The sequence below is a fragment of the Onychomys torridus genome, chromosome 14 (assembly GCF_903995425.1).
Source record: "Onychomys torridus chromosome 14, mOncTor1.1, whole genome shotgun sequence".
NCBI classification, from domain to species: domain Eukaryota; kingdom Metazoa; phylum Chordata; class Mammalia; order Rodentia; family Cricetidae; genus Onychomys; species Onychomys torridus.
The window spans coordinates 18,672,768-18,690,878 of NC_050456.1; positions in this window are offsets into that span (position 1 = coordinate 18,672,768).

The following is an 18,111-nucleotide window of genomic DNA, read 5'->3' on the forward strand; positions in this document are numbered from 1 at the left end:
ACTTATTGTATATAATTTTTCTTACATTAGTTATTACTTTAATTTTTTTATTAGACAAAATAGGGGAAATGTGGTGATATTTTATTTGTGCTTTAAAAAATAAAGCTTGTCTGGAGATCAGTGGAAAAAGGCAGCCATTATAAGTAAACAAAGAAGTCAGGCAGAAGTAGCACACACTCTTAATCCTATCACTTAGCAGGCAGAATCTCTGTGTGTTTAAGGCCACACAGGAAACAGAGCCAGGTGTGGTGGCAAACACCTTAATTGCAACATCAGTTAACCATGGGTATCTGAAGGTCTGTACAGACAGACAGGAAGTGACAGAGCTGTGTAGGAAGAGGAAGTGAGGTAGCTGGGCAGAGAGCTATAGTTGGAGAGCTTCTCTCCAGCCCCCTCCAAGCCCTGTTAGTTCAACAACCCATTTATAAAATAAACACACAGACATTCATATTATTTAAACTGTTTGGCCATTAGTTTAGGCCTATCATTGTCTAGCTCTTATTTTTATATTTAGCACCTCCCAGAATTCTTCTCCTCCTTGTCCTGCCTATCCTATCCTTCTTGCCTGGCTACTGGCCAATCAGCACTTTATTTATGTTAACCAATCAGATCAACATATTTGACATACAGAACATCCCACAGCAAAGAGCAAATCAGATTGCAGAACAGCAAGGCATTTGTACATGGGTAGACAGGAAGCAACTAACATTTGGAAGATGCAAAGTTGGAAGGTTGGCTGGTGGCTCTCCTTATTTCCCTGATCTCTCTAAGGCTTTCACCCCTATATTTGGTTCTGTGTTTTTTATTTAATAAGACTATTTAGAAATTCATCTACATGGTGCAGTGACATATCTCCTGGCAGCTGCCAGCACACCATAAGCTAAACCTCATGGTGAGTTCCTGTAGTCTCTCACACAGGCTGCAATATAGAGAGATGTCTCCAAGCTGTGGGCTGCATGGTGGTTTTATGGTTTTGTTCATGCAGACAAAAAAGATTACAGATATGCAGTAAAGATAGATACAGGGAGCAAATACCTCTAAATGGGTTACATTATGTTTAAAAATATATATAGGATTAGGGGAGAAAAGAGAAGGTATAGACAATCATAAAAGTATATATAGTTTTAAAATAATAAAGTCCTTAAAAAGGGAGTAAAGTAATATAAAAGAAATAAGCCATGTAAAGATGAAAATACACAGAGAGTCTGGATACTGTATGTTATTGTGTTGTCTTTGATTTATTTTTGGCTGCCAAGGAAGGAGTGATAGCTGCTAAGAGACATTTTAATATATAGGTTGCTGGATTAAATCAACCTACATATTTTTAAAAAGTCTTGACTTCAAAATGAAAGTCAAAAGATAAGAATTTCTGCTTTAATTTCAACAGAAAATAAGAGGGTATGGATTCATTCAAAGTTAAAGATCAAGGTTTGATCAAGAAAGACCCCCTGAAAATCCTGGTCACAAACATAAAGAAATAAACCTAGAAAGGCTATAAGACACATGATACATGTTTTACCTGCTCAAACATAAAACAAAAAATCATCTTTGGCTGACTTGTGTACAATGCACAGTCTAAACTTGTTTTAATACGGATATGTATGTTACCTTTAAAAGTTTACGTATTTTCAAAACAAGGGGGCTAGACAACAATAAAAATGGATGTCCCAGGAGATCCAGCATCCAGAAGAACTTCAAGGCTGCTGACTGAGATGATCCAGCCTCACAGAATACTCCAGCCAAGACCGAACATTTATCTTTATTTTCTCAAGGTTCCTCCAAACAGTACAGTGCTCCCAGAAAACAAGAAGGAGTTTAGAAAAAACAATGCCCACATTCCCAAAATATTGGTTATAGATGTTTGTTATCTTTTAAGGGGGTTACAAATCCTTATTGTTCATAGTTTTAAAAAAGGCTAAACAAAGAAGTTAAACTCAAAGATCTCTTTTTTGAAAGAAAAAAGAGGGATACGATATAAAAATGATAGGATAAAAGGGTAGGTTATTGTATCTACTTTTAAACTAAGAAAAGACCTACTAGACATAAATACTATACATTGCTATGGATTTTGGATTATTGACACAAATTTAAAGTCAATTTTGTTATATTGTATGGTTATTTATACTCTTGTTTAGGGTACTGTGTTTATGCAGCTCATTAAAAAATTTAATGTATAATTAAAAATACAGGTTAATGTCATCTATAGTAGTCAAACATATAGTTATGTTAGGTATGTTTTCAAGGTCATGCATCTGACAAAGATTTTCTCCCATTAGGTGGATGTTATGTTCACCTGATTAATTTCCTAAAAGCTAAAAGCTGTGCAGAAGTATTTCAGTACTATGGAGTCACACTTGCCAGTTGTCATTAATTCTTGAACAAATGGAATCTTATTCAGAAACTCCTTATCCAATCCTATGTTATGTAGAGTCCAGCCTGTGTTTTCTTCTAGTAATTTCAGTGTTTCCGGTCACATTTAGGCCTTGATATACTTGAAGTTGGTTTTTGTGCAAGGTGATAGATATAAATCTAATTTCATTCTTTTTCATGTGAACATCAAGTTTTTCCAGCACCATTTGTTGAAGATGCTTTTTGTTCCCCAGCATATGTTTATTGAATCTTGGCCAAATATTAAATAACTGAAATTATTTGTATTTTTGTTTGAATGTTTGATTTTTTTTCCCCATTGGTCTGCTTTTGTATCAGTACCACAATGTTTTTATTACTATGACTCTTCAATATATCTGAAAATATGGGATGGCAATCCTCTAGCACTGTTCCTTTTGCTCAGGCTTGTTTTTCCTATCTGGTATCCCTTATAGTTCCATATTAATTTTAGAATAGCATTTTTTATTATTCTTATTATATTTGTGTTTTAATTTTACACATCAGCCATGGGTTCCCCTGTCCTCACCCCTCCCGCCCCCCCCCCCACCTTGCCCCCAGCCCCTCCCCTCCATCCCCATCTCCTCCAGGGCAAACACTCCCCTGGGGATTCATTTAAACCTGGTGGATTCAGTACAGGCAGGTCCAGTCCCCTCCTTCCAGGCTGAGCAAAGTGTCCCTGTGTAAGCCCAAGGTTCCAAACAGCCAGCTCATGCACTAAGGACAGGTCCTGGTCCCACAGCCTGGATGCCTCCCAAACAGTTCAAGCTAGAATAGAACTTTTTTTTAATTTGAAGAATGAGATGGGTATTTTAATAGGGATTGCATTGATATTTGTATCTTGCCAAGTCTACATGGTGAGTTCCAGGATAGTCAGTGCTACAAAGAGACCCTAACTCAAAACAAACTAAAAACCAATGGAAACAAAAACTAAATGTTCAAACATTTTTGTGCACTACTGACTATAGCATAGAACTTCTCTTAGACTCCAAGTTACTCTAGGGCTCATGTTTTCTAGTGTTGGATAGTATAAGAAACTAATTGATCACAGTATTGACAATCACCAGCAAGAAGGTACTATAAAGCTTTATTTAGACACATATATTGGAAGTTAAATTCAAAGATCTCTTTGCTGCCTATTCAGGGATTCTGGGAATCAGTATGTTCCTAAATTGAAAAAGAATTCCAGTGTGTCATTTCCTCCAGAATGCAGACACTTTCCCCAGGGAAGTTTGGCACTTGGATATGTGTATCAGGATGCTTGCAGAGGTAAGCTGAATAGCCCAAAGTGATACAAGTTTTCTAATGGTCACAGAAGTAAGACGTTCTTAATCTTTTAACCAGAAAGGAGCAGTATTCATGTGGAACCCACAGTGATCACATCAGTGTAAATGATAGCAGAATGATCATAATCACCTAGAATGTTCAAAACCTATACTTCAGCTGAACAGAAACCTTGAGCTGAACATGAAATGCTAATAAAGATTTTAAAAGCTGTAGTATTTAGAAGTGGATTGAAATATGTTTACTGTTTATTTCAAATCACCAATAGAATTTGCTGAAGATAAAATAGTGTTTAATGTTGTGAAAGCAAGTTATACCATTTCCACAAAAAATTTCCACTAAATTTAGAAATCAATAAATATTTTATTTAAAAGAAGATTGTGTGATTTTTTTAAAATTTATGATTCATGTTTTACACATGTAACAAAGAATGTTACAAAAAAATTCTACTCAACTCCAGGTGTTATTATTGTTGGAGGGTATTCTGGGTATAACAGTAATTCCAGGAACCCTCCCTTCAGGTTTAAAGTTCTGATAAAGAAGCAAAAAGACTAAGAAAGAAAATGCTGAAACTAATCAGTCAACAAAAGTATAACAAAAGGGGAATGCTATCAGATTCTTAGATATGGAGATATATAGTTTCTTTGTGAGATACACCATACTGTCACAATAGTCCAGTAAAAACTAGACCTTTCTTTTCAGAGCTGTTTTTCCTACTTCAGCTGCAAGAATCCTAGGACAATTTAATAATAAGTAGACATACATAAACGCACACACAAACTACAAATTAACACAAATATATATTCAAAAGTGTGTACACATATATATTTTAAATATAGAATCACACTGTTTTGAATTTATAAAATATTAAAATTCATTTTTTTTCTCAGAATGCTTGAAACAGAAGCTATTCTGATTAAGTGAATGCTATATTTGGCATAACTGAGATTCATTACATGTTATGTGTGATATATCCAGTTAAAAGAATTTGACAAACAAAATTTACTTATATCCTAAATAACCTTTATTGGGTAGTTAACAACATCCTGACTATATCGTGCAATGCTTTTCATCAAATGTGAGGTACTGGAATAATATTTGAAGCATGCCATTATTTTAAAGTTACTCAGTAGTTAAAAGAATTGATATCATGAAATTTGCAGGCAAATAGATGGAACTAGAAAAAAAATCATCCTTAGTGAAGTAACCCAGACCCACAATGACAAACATGGTATGGACTCATTTATAGGTGAACATTAGCTATTAGTGAAGGATAATCATGCTACGACCCACAGACACAGAGAATCTCAGAAAAAAGGGTGGGAGGTTAGGATGGCATCTGGATCTCCCTTGGAAGAGGAGATAGAATAGTTTTTGCCTGTAGACTGGGTCCTGGTGAAGATGGGAACAGGAGGGTCAGATTGCAGGTGATGAAGGGAGAAGGAGTGGGGGAGACATGACTGGAACTGGAGGCCATTCATGGAGATGTTGCTGTGGAAAACTTGTGCAGTGGAAATGTCCTGAAATTTCCAAAGGCAACCTTAGCAAAGACTCTTAGGTGAAGAAGGTTATACTGAACTGGCCATCTTCTTTAACCAGTCCAGTGGTGGGACTGGGGCACCAACCAGCCACAAAACCTTTTATCTACAATGTGTCCTATCTGCAAGATGTTCTGGGGCAATGGTGGCACAATGGTGGCACAGAGCTTGTAAGACTGGCTCCTTGACTGGTCTAATTTGTGGCCCATGCCACAAGAGGGAGCTCATGCTGGATGGCCAGGAACTGGAAGCTGGATATCCCAGAAACCTAGGATAGAACCAAACACAACTAGGGGGAAAAATGTCAATGAAATGATTCCTAATGATGTTCTGCTATTGGTGCCTAGCCCAACCATCATCAGAGAGTCTGCCTCTGGCAACTGATGGGAGCAGATGCAAAGACCCACAGCCAAACATTAGGTGAAGACAACCCAGGTTGGTCCCTCCCCTCACAACTTGGGGAACTTCGCAGAAGAGAGGAAGGAGGAATTGTGAGAGCCAGGATAGGACAGTCTGAGAATCAACTACATAGGGCTCATGGGAGTTTACAGACACTAACATGGTAGTCATGGAGCCTGAATGGGTCTGCACCAGGTCCTCTGCATATATGTTATAGTTGTTGGCTTGGTGTTTTAAGAGGACTTCTGACAGTGGGAATAGGGGTGTCTCTGACTCTTTGGCCTGATCTTGGGACCATTTTTTCTCCTACTGGGTTGACTCACCCTGCCCTGATATGAGGGTTTGTGCTTAGTTTTATTGTATCTTATTATGCTTCGTTCCACTGAAGTCCCTGGGAGTCCTGTTCTTTTCTGGAAGAAGACTGGAGAGGGACTTGGATCTGGGAGAAAGGGGAGGTATGTGTATGTGTGTGGAGGGGACTGCAACGAGTTGAAGGAGGGGAAGTTGCAGTCAGTATGTATCATATGAAAGAATAAAATAAAAACTTTAAATTAAATCAAAGTGCTTGTTTGATTCCAAAATTCTAACTAACAACATGAAAACCTTGGGCTTACACAGGGACACTTTGCTCAGTCTGGAAGGAGGTGACTGGACCTGCCTGTACTGAATCTACCAGGTTTAAATGAATCCCCAGGGGTGCCTTGATCCTGGAGGAGATGGGAATGGAGGGGAGGGGCTAGGGGGAATGCAGGGGTGGGGGCGGGAGGGGGGAGGACAGGGGAACCCATGGCTGATGTATAAAATTAAAAACATAATAAAAAGAAAAAAAATAAAAAAATAAAAATAAAAAATGAGATAATAATTGCCAAAAAAAGAAAATATCTTATTATGTAAAACATAGTTTTGCTATTTATCTTTCATATTTGAAATTGCATGAATTCGTTGTTCAGAAAGTAATCTTTTCTTCCCAACTTGTCCAAGATCCAATCTGATGTTTCTTTTAGCTTACAGCTCCTGTTTCCTCACAATATTTTAAGCCTTCTATTTATTTAATTACTTATTCTCTCTCTGTTTCTCTGTCTCTGTCTCTGTCTCTCTGTCTCCCTCTGTCTCTCTGTCTCTGACTCTCTCTCTGTCTCTATCTCTGTCTCTGTCTCTCTGTCTCTGTCTCTGTCTCTATCTCTGTCTCTGTCTCTGTCTCTGTGTGTGTGTGTCTGTTTGTCTGTGTCTGTGTGAGACTGAGTACGTGGGAAGATCAGAGGACAGCTCTTTGTAGTTGGTTCTCTCCAGTCACCTTGTAAAATCTGGGAATCAAACTCAGATTGCTGTGAGAGCCTCTACCTGGGGCTGGCCCAAGAACATTTTAAAGAAGGATGTGGAATTAAAATACACCTGACAATGTAAGAAATACATGAACTTGACTACAGTGCCTATTTTCCAAACAAGAAAATCAAGTTCTGAGAGAATGTCAAGATACACATAACTTAGTTAAAGGCAAAATTCTCAGCCAACTAGGACTGACTGAAACACATCTATTTTTGTTTTGGAAAGCATGCTAATGAACAATTGTATGATTTAACAGTTATATCATTTTTTTAACTTCATACATGATGGTTATATAATTTCTATCCCATACTCTTCCCTTTCAGCTCCTCCCATGTCCTTTTAGCCATCTCAATGACCTTCTCTTTAAATATATGTATATGTATCCTATATAAAATTTGCATATTATTCTTTAAATCTATCTGTGTATCTATGTATGTGTGTATGTATGTATGTATGTATGTATCTATCTATCTATCTATCATCTAACCTGTTTAACCCACTTAGAAATATATATATATATATATATACACTGAAGGAAGATCACTTGTGACTGGATAATCTGTCAGGTGAGTATTGGAGAAAGCTGATTTTTTTTCTTTCTTGGCAGCCATTACTTACCTGAAGTGCTTCATCTAAGGAGGGATTGTAAGATTTCCATCCATATTGAGATGTTAAATAGTGGTGTCATTGTACGTGTCTTCTTTGGGTTCAGATTTTGTGGGTGCAGTTCCCTGTCAGGTATGGAAGGTTGTATCTTGTAGCAGACTTCCTAGTTCCTTGGCTATTACAATATTTCGGTTACCCATCCTAACATTTTCTCTGAGCCTTGAGTGTAAGTGTTGTGTTATAGAAGTAACAATGAGGGTGTACCCCACAGTCAGTTCTCTCTATTTTAATCAGTTGTAGATTTCTGTGATGGTCTTTATCTGCCACAAAAAGAACCTTCATTGATGAGTGCTGATAACTACATTTTTCTGTGAATTTCAGAAACAGTTGGGAAAGAGACTGTTCTATGAAGGTGGCAGTAGTCAATTTTCCTCTAATGTCCATGACCTCATCAGCTATAGGTAGTTGTTTAGGTTAACAGTACCAGGCATGAATTCTTGAAACTGAGCAAGGTTTATGCCCATTTAGGTACCTGTTGGTTATCTCTGAAATTTAAGTCCCACTATTAAATCTTCCTGCGCTGGTCATTGTTATGGTTCATAGCCTTTACATTTCAGTGAGACTTTAAATTTCTTTCTTCTGTGGCTACTTATATAACAATAGCAGATACTAAGTTCTAGGACTTGGAGAGGTGGTCTCTAGCTCAGGTCTAGTTTAAATTCTCTGAGTCCAATGTCTGAAGTATGTAGTGTCATCAGCAGTAGAGTTGGTCTTTGCTTTAAGTTCTAAAAGATGCAAGGGCAACAGCAAAGCTTAAATTCTTGGGGAAGTCTCTGGGATGATGAATGACTTGAAGGAGAGGTTTCCTATGTGTGGCACTGAGGTTTTAGTTAGATAGTCTGTATCTTTGTAGGGAAAATTGTCACCCTAATAAGTATAATTTCATCTATAGATAGAAAGATGTATAGGGCTATACTTAAATATATTGTACCTAATTTTAAATAAACATAGAATTACATAATTCCTTATGGCTTTTTCAAATATCTTTAGTGCTTTTTGCTCCTTCTGCTTCTCTTTCCCTCAGTATTACTCTCCTTCATCCTCCACAAATGAAGCCCCTCCCCATTTCTCCCATCCCCCTCATAACACCCATGTCCTTCTATCTCCATTTCTAGAGGTCCTTCCTCACTTACAATGGTCCCTTTATACTTTCCTAGCTACTCCAGACTATGTGCTCACATTTGAAAATTTGGAGCTAGATGCTTTAGATGAAAGAGGTGCTTGTCTTTCTGGGTCTTGGCTACCTCATTCAATGTGATCTTTTCAAGTTCTGTCCATTTTCCTGCAAAGTCCATGTTTTAATTTTTCAACACCCCATAGTATTCCCCATACCTATCACAGCATTTGTTGATTATTCTTGTTGGTTATTTTGTTGATCTTTGACATTCTGACTGTAGTACAAAAAAAAAAAAAAATCCCAAAGTTGTTTTGATTTGCAATTCCCTAATTTGCTTGCAATTATGAATATGTTTTGAGATATCTATTAGCGATTTTTTCCTTCTTTTGGGAACTCTCCATTTAGTTCTTGGGTCTCCTTTTTGAATGGGGTTTTTGTTTGTTTGATTTCTATTCTTTTTTTTTTTTTTAATTTCTTTGTGTGTTCTGGATAATAATCCTCTGCCAGATATATAGTTGGCAAATATTTTTCCCCACTCCGTGGGTTTCCTTTTTGTGAAGCTAGCCATTTTCTTTGTTGTATAGAAACATTTCAGTTTAGGAAGTCCCATTTGTAAATTATTGGCCTTACTTCCTGAGTAAATGGAGTTCTCTTTGGAAAATCCTATTCTTACAACTAAATTTTGTAATTCACTTCTTATGTTTTCTTCTACCAATTTCAGCATTTTGTATTTCAAATTAAGGTCTCAGGTCTAAAGTATACAATTTAAAAAATACTGTTAAAAATGTTTTATTGTTTGTGCTTTTCTTTTTTTGTTTTTGACATAGGGTCTCACTCTGAAGTCCTGGATTTTTTTAAAATACTATTTATATGTTTCTAAAATGTGACACTTCAGACATTTTGCCGTCCCACTGTGAATGAACCAAAGCTTAATCCAGGATTCAGTATTGTAAAATACTATTTATATTTGCTTTTTATCTCTGTTATAAAGACCATGACCAAAAACAAATTAGGCAGGAAATAGTTTAATTTGTACTATAGCTTATAGTCCATCATAGAGGGAAACAGGGCAAAAACCCAAGAAAGGAACCTAAATTCAAAAATGGATTCAAACACTATGGAGGAATACGGCTTACTAGACTGCTAACTGTGGTGTGTTTAGTTTGCTTTCTTATACACTCAGGACCACCTCTCTAGGAGGCAGTATTGCTCATAGATAGCTGGTCCCTCCTACATCCGTTGTTAACCAAGAAAATGTCCCAAACAAAGACTTACCCACAGGTAATATGAAGGAGTCAATTCTTCAATTAAGGTCCCCTCTACCTAGATAGCTTTAACATATCATGGGTTGCCAAAAAGCTAACCAACACACATGCCAATCAAAGGATGGCATTATGAAACAGGATTTGAATACAGGCAAGTTGGCAGTTATAAATGCTGGGCTACAATCTCCCTGATATCAGTTGGTTTGCCAGTGATGAGAAATGTATGTGTGTGCAGTAATTGTAGTAGTCAGTACGACAAAACACCTGAGTGGACAACTTAAAGGGAAAATGATTTGTTTCAGTTTCCAGTTTCAGATGTTTTAGTCAATGATGGTGGGAAGGATGTGGCAGAGCAGAAGACCTCACTCATTGGCAGAGAGGAAGCAAAGAGAAAGTAGCAATGTCTCCTTGTCAAATTATTTTATTAATTCCTTCAGATCAGCTGTTCACAACCTTCAGTTGTGCTGCAACCCTTTAATAAAATTCCATATGTTATGGTGACCCTCAACCATAAAATTATTTGCTACTTCATAACTGTAATTTTGCTTGTTACGAATCATAATGGAAATACCTGTGTTTTCTGATGATCTTGGCAGCCCCTCCAAAGGGGTTGGAAGTCACAGGTTGAGAACTGTTGCTATTTTGAAATGGTACCACCCACAGTCAGGGTGGAGTTTTCTTCCTCAGTTACAGACAGAAATGTGCTTTGAGAATCTGCTGGGCCTTTCTCAAACCAAACAAGCTGACAATATGATTAACCATCAGAAGTCCACCTTAACCTCGAAGCACCTGGTCCCCAGGAGGTTCATGTCCATCTCACAACACAAAATGCATCCTTCCAGCTTCAAGAATCCCCACAGTCTTAACAATGCCAACATTATTCTAAAGTTCCAGTTGGAGGTGTTTTCTGAAATTCAAGGCAGACTTTAGCAGACCTGTTCAAAAAGGGGGAAGGAGAATCACATTCCTCTAATACATGGTGATGCACACAGTTAGCGTTCTCATTCAAAAAATGAAGAATGGGGCATAGAAAGGAGCTATGACCAAAACAAAACAAACAACAACAACAAAAAATCTACACACATAAATCTGTACTTTAAATCTAGCATCAAGGCCCATGTTGGTGACATGTGAGCCCCAAAGGTCTGGGGCAGCCCTGTCTTTATGGTTTTGCCATTTGTAGCTCACATGCTCTTCTCCGGAACTGACTCTTCTCAGTGCTTGTGTCTGTCTTCAGAGGAGCATCTAGATTCCTGGCATTTCCATCTTCTTGAGGTCTTTATCACACCACCAATTTCTGCTTCATGGTTTCACATATCTCCTTCACCAGGATGCTTGCAAGGGTTTGCCTCTTGTTGTGTTGATGGGCCTCTAATCCTTTCTTTGGAATTGAGCTGGAGGCCTATGGATGTCATTACTGGTGCATTTTCAGACATGAAAAAGCAGTATTACACAGATATCTCCAGATCAAGCAGTAGGGAGACCCTTGAACCAGTGCTGCAAAAACGTCTCAATGCTTGGGTGGATGGATGAGGACAAACACTTGCCTAAAATGGCACTGTGAGCACAATGATACTCAGAGTTTCCTTCTCAAAGCAGAGTGTTCCACATGATCTCATGACCTTTACCCTTTAGTTTTTGTCATAGGACAGGTCTGGCCAATTCCCAAGACACCATTAAGACATCACTTTGACTGCCACATTGCAAATCACTTGGCTTCTTCTTGCTTGCTCACATCATCTTAGCAATTGCACTTTCCTCATTCCCAACCCTACACATATTTCTTTTCCTGGAAAACAGCAAAGTTTTAAAACTTTTCTGCTCTGCTTTTTGCTTGCCTCTCACCTAAGTCTCATTATAAACTTGGCAAAAAAGAGACAGCAAAATCATGCCATGAGGTGGAGTGCCTTGGAATTTCCTCAGTCGGATTAATTAGCCCCTCACTTTAAAGCCAAACCTTCTACAAATCTCAGAGCACTGCCGAAATGCAGAGAGACGGTTTTGATAAAATGTAGTTTTAATGTTCCCACCAGAGTCATTTAGCGATCATTCTGGGCTTTACTAACCCACTTCTCCAAACATCCCTCACAACAGTTTTGAAAGCTTCCAAACTACCTGGGTTGGTAGTCATAATGGCTCTCTTCCAGACAGTGGTTGTGTATGTGATTTAGCTATTTGTTGCTGTAATTAAGTGGCTGAGAAACCAACGTGAAGGAAGAAGACAAAGAGCATGATCCCAGACAGCAGGGAGATCAAGGCAGAGCAGAGCAGCTCACATGGTAGCCACCGGGCGAGAGATGAGAACATGGCTACTGACATCCTCCTAGCTCCCTTTCTTATTTCATCTGGGGCCAAGCCTACCACACTCAGACTCAGTCCCCTTTGGTTAATCCTCTCTGGACATAAAAATCTCAGACACATCCAGGGGAGCACTTTCTAATCTCATACTCCTGCCAATCTGATTAAGTTGATCATCAAAATTGTCCTCACAGATTGTTAAAACAGCCTTCACATTGTTGATTAAAGTTAAAATTGTGAACTTCCCTCTGCCTTGTAAAATCCTTGTTCATTTCATTCACACTCCCGTGATAATAAACCATAATTTAATGCAGATCAATGAGAAAAATTAATTATATAACCATGACAATTCCCTCCCAAGTAAAATGAAGTTCTTATATAGTATAATAATAGGAGGAAGAGATCCATCTTATGTTGTTTATTCAAAATTAAAAAAATTGTAAAGGGTATGTATTTTTATCATTTGAGTAGTCACTTTAAGTGGTTTGATATTAAGTAATAAAAAAACTGCAGTTATAATTATTACATTAATTGACTGAGTAGGCAAGTTATTATAATTGCAAAGATTTTTAAAAACAGTTTATTCTTTTAATTAGAAAACTATTTCTATAGAATAATTAGTTATATTATGTTATCTTACAAACTTAAGATAATTTATACATAGTTATTGCAAGCTTTTTTTTAACATGAAACACTGTAAGTACCACATATGATTTAAATTTATCATTTCATTTTAGTTACCTTCACATAAATATGTATATAATGCAGACTGAGAGACATTTACAATTCTTAAGCAGTTAAAAGAAAGAAACTCAATCAAATATAGTATAATGATGCCCTTGGATAATTATAATGAAGTAATAACTGACCTTCACTGTGTATTAAACTGTGACATCTTGAATTCAGTTGCCAATATAAACTACAATTACCAAATCACTTGGTGGTTTAGAAAATCAAACCATATTCTCTCCAGCTATTCTTCTGGCTTGGCATTACCTTCTACATTTCAAGCTTACCCAGGTCTGCCATGGTGCAGCAACAGCCTACATTTATTGACAAGCAAATATTTTCTGATCTGTTGCCACAAAGAAAGGATCACCCAAACTGAGAGGCCAGATTAAAAATTGAAATCCTGTCAAACGTCCAATTCTCAGCATGACTTATTATTTTGTATTGTCATTTTCTGTACCCACAGTGTTAAGTCTTGTTAATTTTAGCACATTTAAAAGAATCCCAAATCATGGGTTTAAAACTAATGGGGCTCAACAGACATTTATTTATCCTGCAAAGTGGGCCAATGAACAATTTTGCATTTTCAAATGCCAATTTTGAAGTTTGAAAGTCAAAGAATATATTGCTAATTTTAAGTAAAATCAGTTACTTTAAAGAGATATAAAAACAAATATATACATGCTGAAAGAAACCATTCCTACAGGATCCACTTCCCACATTACTGAAGAAAAAGAACAGAAAACAGTTAACTCTAGATGTTTAGTTAGCACTTCAAAGTCAGGTTCATATGGAGGATGAGAATAAAAGCATTCAGTTTTCTCTTAGGCCTGTTTTCCTCAGGTCTGAGACAAAACTCTGCACATAAAACCATTAGTTGCAAATGGTAGTTGAAGGCTCTCTGTGACTCACTAGGCACAGTGGCCTCATCTGTATATTTACTCTTAAATTTCTTATTTTCCAGTATTTATTTCAGTCACTAGGCCACTGAGGTTAAAATTAAATCAGTTAACATTCATTCCCTGAAATGGAGTTCTCAGACAGTTGAGAATTTACCAAGTCAGGCACATTTCAGTCTATGTAAGGAAAGCTTTAATCTACAATCACTGTGAAACCCCATGATACACAAAAATAGTTCATTGTCAAAAGTACCAAATGATTGGGAAAAGATGTGAATGTGATGATATTTCTAATTTTAGTCAATCCCTTTCCGATCGTCCTGTAGCACCTTTCTTCCAAGGAGACCCGGGTGCTTTATATTTAGGAAGAAAAACTGCAAAGCAAAGTGAAAATTCTCCCAGATGTATACTGATGAGAATAGATGTCCTAGAAGATGAACTAAAGAGCATAAGTTTAAAGAGAAGCAGGAACAATAGGAGTCCATCAGTGAAGGACCTGACACATTTGCATCTTAGCTGTTCACTTGCTGCCCTACATTAATCCTTGTCCTACAAATTAATCTTAAGGAGAGCTCACAGGAGCTGCCCAAGGCATATCTCATGCTCATGTCTGATGTCAATGGGAGGATGGAGAGCTCCATGAATACTTTGATACTATTACAGACATCTTCAAAATGTTTTATGACATCAAAAGATACCAATGGGCAAACGTTTAATAATTTTGAAATAAATACAAATTTTATAGTGGTTTACCCAATGTTAAAATGTATAGAAATATGAAATCTGTATTAAAATACCTTTATTACTTCTGGCAAGTTATTTAACACCAGCTTGTGGTTAGTCCCCTGTTCAATATTTCCTTTTACATAGATCTTTGTGAAGATTGTAATGTGACATTTAGAAATAACTCAATCAATTTATCTGCATGATACAGAGCAAACATTTTTTTCATTAAATTTAACATCACTGGAAGAAATGTCTGTTTTTACAATGTGTTGAAAAGTTTGCAAGCTCTGGTTTCAGATTATCATCTCAGTCATGGGAGCCATGGCATTACCATAGGACTTCCTGTAAAATGTTTGAACACAGATGAGTATTTGTAGGCATATTTTGACATAGTAAGAGGAGGTAACCGATTTTGCTAGAAATGTCATGACTACTGCAACGTTGATTTGTCTAACACTGGTTTACAAAGTTTAATGAGGAAATAAAGATACCTAGAACACACGAGGCAGTGAGTTTAATCCTAGGTACTAAGAGAGAGGATGACTGTAGCAAGAAAGAGTAACAAGAAGAAAGGAGAAGGGAACTTGGCATAGTGAAGTGTTTATCCCTGTCTCCTCTTCATCAATTTTCACAGGCACACAGAAGGAATATAGTTTTTCATGTGAATATTAAAATTACCTAAACCTGTATTGTACTTTGCAAATTATCTCCCTATAATAAACAAATGTTTAGAGGGAGCTGTATGAACTAAATATTAAGAATCATATCAATTTGACATTATAAAACTCTTAGGAAGCACCCTCTGTGGACTGTGTCATTTTCCAAGAGGCAATGGTGAATTCCTTAGTTATATTATCTGGCCCTGTCTCCGACCTTAATAACTAAATGTGGAGTTTCATCCCACATTTGTCTAGATCAAGCCAGCCAACAGGCTGATTTGAGGCAATAGAGCCTTCAGTTCCCAGCATGAACAGGGAATCTTGTCTTTAATTCTCAGCAAGCAAAGAAGATCTCATCTTGTGGCTTATTACACTGTAAGTAATAAAGGAATATGTGAAGCTGTCTCATATCCATGTCTTAATGATGCTAAAATCAAGGATAGACTTGAGATATTTCACAGAATCTATTCCTTTCAAGTTTTTTAATTTGTTGAAACAGGTATGTGACACTATGAGTATCCAGATGTGCAGTCATCTTTAAAAAATCTTTAGTGAGTGTTATTTTTAAATAACACTTTCTCTTAGAAAATTAAATATTGTTACTAATTAAATCTGATCAAGTATGAATCAGCAAATTCTTCAACCTGTAAGAGGACTGGGAGAAGCTTACAAAGAGTATTAATATTTGGATCACCAAACCCTAAGAGAAAGATAGATATAGCCCTTTATCAAAAACTAGCTATGAGCACATAGCTAGTAGCTAGATTTTTTTTTTTTTTGCTTTTCCAAGATTCTAGTTATTATTTAAAATAAATAATCTGATCTTGTAGTCATTGTTAAAATATCCAATCACACTTTACTAACTGACAGGTTAAAAAAAATGTGTGTATTGATGGTAAAAGGTGACAATATAATTCATGTGTACAATTTGTGACAATCAAATCAGGGTGCTCAGCTTCTCTATCTCAATTATTTCCCAACTCTCTGGGCCGGATGGGAGCTCTCTGGGCTGGATGAGAGCTCTCTGGGTGGGATGGGAGCTCTCTGGGCTCTCTATACCTTGACCTTACAAGCTCTTCCCTTTTTGTTCTCTGTGAATCTTTGTATGTCTTCTCAATCTGCTTTAGTTTCCTTGACAAAATGCTCTATAGTACAAAATTATTTCAAAGATAAATAATCATTGTAGAGACTGGAGAGATGGCTTAGTAGTAAATCGCCCTGGATATCCTTCCAGAGAACCCAAGTTCATGTCCCAGCACTTACATGGTAGCTCACACCCATCTACTGTAACTCTAGTTCCAGGAAATTGGACACCTTCACATAGACACACATGCAGGCAAGGCACTAATGCACATAAAATGAAAATAAATAAATCATTTAAAAGATTTACTCCTTAAAAATAATTTTATACACACACACACACACACACACACACACACACACACACACACACACACACATATATATCACATTTTCTTTATCCATTCAATTGATGGATAACAGCTAATTATTGTGTGTTCAAGGCTACATTACAGCTGGAATAGTTGTTATGTTCCTATTCTATACATTAAAATAGTTTTAAGAAATTAATTTGTGCTCATAGGTGAACTTTGTAATGTTTGATATTAAATTATGTTCTTAATAAATCTCTTATAAAAAAATCTAACCAAGTGATCAAACTTAAAGTGTCAACTATTTTGACTCCCTCTTACCCATACCTTGATTTATAGTATAATCTCAAAGACTTTCTCAAGATTAAATGAACCTCCTGCATCCTTTAAATGCTACCGACAGTCTGGCTGAGCTCCAGGATGCAGAGTCAGCACACAGAGGCCCTGCACTTTTCTTCATTGATTGGAAAGTGACACCGCTTTGCTTGGTTCACAGAGACACAGGAACGATCAGTCCAGCCATGGCATGGAGGTCAACATAACAATGCACACCACTGGAATTAGAATTGTCTTTAGAGCAGAAAAGAAACTTGACAAAAGTAAGAAGTTATATTTTATATGCACAGTAGTAACAACTGAGTTCTTATTCCATTCCATCATTTCCATTGTTCTTAGCAATTAGTACTTAGTTATCCATTCATTTATATGTAAGGTCAACAGATTATAGTCTCTGTCAAATGTCCAGACAAGTGATGTGTCTGGGGTACCTGGATTGTTTGCTAGTAGGAAAGAATATGACTAAGACTAAGTACCTATATGATAGAGGACTGATACCACCAAGTTCATACAAGTGAATTTTGCTCATAATTTTGTTTGTTTTGGAGACAGTCTTGCATGTAGGCCTGGCTAGCTTCAATCATATAATTCTCTTACTTTAGCCTGCCAAATACTGAGATTATAGACATTTGACATCACCATCAGCTTGTCTCTGAATCCTATGTGCAAATCTATAGAGTTTAGATAATATTCTATATTATCTTGTAACTGCAAGGCAGTTTAAATTTAAAAAAAACAATGAGTCTTCTCTCATGGTTTTAGATAATAATCAAATATTAGATGGAGAGTGCATTGGACTGATGAATGAGGTATAGGAGACTGAATACAATGATATTGAATGAGATGAAAAAAGAGAGGCCTAGATCCTCCAAAAAAGTGGATGGCAGTTAAGGTTTGCTCATGTGCTGAATAATTTGAAAGGGATTAAATGATTATAACAAACTCTAAGTAAAAAAAAATGTATGGAAAATAGTGTATGTTATTTGTTTTTCCTTAATGTTATTGGCTTACATGTACAATTTACTTTTGCTCATTTTTTTTATAACTTTACCTGCCACTTAACTCTAAGTACTACCAATAGGTATCTGTGAAC